At 43.9% G+C, this 2,595-nt stretch overlaps 1 non-coding gene across 1 annotated transcript; it reads left to right on the top strand.

The window, feature by feature from the left end:
- The first annotated feature begins 1,035 nt into the window (after positions 1–1,035).
- Positions 1,036–1,110, top strand: TRNAS-GGA (transfer RNA serine (anticodon GGA)). The gene has a single exon. It is a non-coding gene; the product is annotated as a tRNA-Ser (tRNA).
- Positions 1,111–2,595: the final 1,485 nt, after the last annotated feature.

Raw genomic sequence — 2,595 nt, 5'->3', positions numbered from 1 at the left:
CCAGTCATAGCTCGAATAGTATATAAAGGGAAATATTTGCCAATATATCGCGTATCTCATTGATGTAAAGTAGGCGCAAACGTATTGAAAATCGGACATTGAGTCGTAATCACTGCTAAATAGGTCTAATCATTCTTAATCGAGGCTAATAACTGGTAATGTTGAGGAGTGCTAAATCTATTTCAAGTATCTTCCTTTCTCGTATTTTTGAGCCGTCCCTCTCGTCAAGAGTGGTGCCATAAGATTGCAAGGTGAGGAAGATCATTCCGATTCTCAGAGAGAGTACAGCATTTACCCCTAACAACTGCCGCTCAATCTCACACTTGTCTGCTCAAAGCTCATCGAACATATGTTATAACATTTCTAGGTCCTACTAAATTCTGCCAATGTAAATCCACATCGTTGTCGAAGAAACACTTTTTTGTGGCACCCAACTAGCTTTTCTTTTCATAAATGACCTCGGCATGAGCCTGGATGCTAACATACTTGTAGACGCACTCTTTTTTTACTTTGAAAAATTGTTTGACAAGCTTCCTCATCAACGGCTACGTTTATAGCTCTCCCTTCTGAACTTTCACCCGGTAATTACTGATTGTATTCCCGATTTCCTAACTAAAAGATAACTATTTACGATGACGAATAACCGTTATGCCCCTGTACGTCCCGTTACTTCAGGGGAGCCCGAGGGCGCCATTCTTGTCCCTATCTTACATTTAATATATATTACCGACCTATCATCTAAGACATACTCTAATATCCAGCTATTCGCAGATGATCGTGTAATTTATCACTCAATTAATAACCTCGCCGATGTCAATGCCCTTGAGTACGATGATCGCTCAGTGGAAAACTGGCGTAATGCTAAGAAAACATCACTAGTTTCCTTCTGTAGGCGTCATTTGCCAGCCTCGCAACATCGAAGTATTGCAGGTATGACTTTCAAATTCTTAGTGCCTGTTCTTACTACTATTCAGGCGTCAACTTCTCAAAGCCTACGTGATCCCTTCACGAAGCTAACAGTGCCATCTGCTAGCCGCCTGGTTAGCTCAGATGGTAGAGCGGCTGCCCCGGAAAGGCGGTGGTCCCGGGTTCGAGTCCCGGACCAGGACGAATTTTTCTTCAACTATGAGGCTTTTCTTTCGAGGAACTCGTATGGGTTTCCTTTGTAGCAATTGCTACGAACGGGTGGATGTCTCATTTTCCCTTTAAACTGGAATACGCATCACTCTCGGACCTTCACCAAGCTAACCACATGGAAAACGTACAATCAGTTTGAAAGCGCGCCATTCTATTTATCTCCACTGAATATATTGCCATCATTCAAGCGTTTCCGTCATGAAATAGCATGATTGCCTTGCCGATCACGTCGCAACGTAGCACGTCTCTGCCTCTCTCATAAAGTTTATCGCACATCATCTCGAGCCGCTGCCACAACGCTAACCTATTATCCTTCAAGTCACTGCAAAAACCTTAAGCTGGTGCACCCTCCTCCAGCGCACTCTTCTGCGCACCGGCCCAGTGAGGCTGTGCACCACTCCATCAATGCTCAGTTCAATGAAGTCATTCAAAGCACCTTGCACACATAGCGCGGCCCATCCCTCATGTAAAATCCCTTATTGCCGGTTTTTGAGGCATCCAAAATACACAAATAAATAAATAATTGGAAGTGCACATTTCCAACGAGTTTTTTCAGACGACACGCATGATCAGTAATTGCTTATCTCAACTGGCACCAAACAAGAAACGAGCAGATTAGCGAATCTATTTTCTTTCTTGGGCGCCCACAGAAGAATCGGACAGCCTACAGGGGCCTTTTGTAGAGCGAGTCAATAAACATAATTCCTAAAGTGCAACAATCATTTTATGTTTATTCATCCGCTATAATTTCCGAGGCTAGTATTTCAACATGATCTGCGCGAGTTACAGGCTTTTCCCGGGTTAATAACCATGTAAGCTGTTTTAAGAACCAGGACAAAATTCACAGTGTTTTTGCACCTTCAAGCACGTCCCTTAATGTGCAGGGGCAAACGATTCGCTTATCACGAATTTCATTGCTCACCCGCTAATCAAGGTAGACGCGAAATTCTAGTGTGTTCAAGCTTAAAACACGTTATAGTTTGAAAGACGAGAAATTCTTTGTCCCAGCTACATCGACGAGCTGAGTTATGGGCAAGGATTCTTCATCTGTGGGTTACTTAACTGAGCCTATCTCTTCGTGGTGTCCTTTATTAAAATGCGAGGTACAGGAACCACCGGCCGGCGTATAGTCGAATAAGCCACCGCCATCTATTCAAGCTTGAAGAGGCTGCTTTCACGTCAGAAAACGAATTACGCATTATCACGATTGCTTGATCAAATTTTCATCCCGGCAGGCGCTGGGGACAGGGAGCCTTTTATATTATTTCTGCGCTTCTCACTTGTGAGTAATGAGACACAGGAAGGATCTCTTGCTCCGCGTACAATCACACAGAAATGGTGTTCTCCTACTGAGTTGTCTCACTTTTCTGCGCCTATAAAGTTTGCACGAAATATTGGCTAACCTAAATAATCGAGAAGACGGGGGACACGGCACTGTCAACGCTAGTGCACCGGGCA

Source organism: Dermacentor variabilis, chromosome 2 (genome assembly GCF_050947875.1).
Source record: "Dermacentor variabilis isolate Ectoservices chromosome 2, ASM5094787v1, whole genome shotgun sequence".
Taxonomy (NCBI): Eukaryota; Metazoa; Arthropoda; class Arachnida; order Ixodida; family Ixodidae; genus Dermacentor; species Dermacentor variabilis.
The sequence above is the reverse complement of the archived record's forward strand: the minus strand, read 5'-3'. Positions and strand labels throughout refer to the sequence as shown.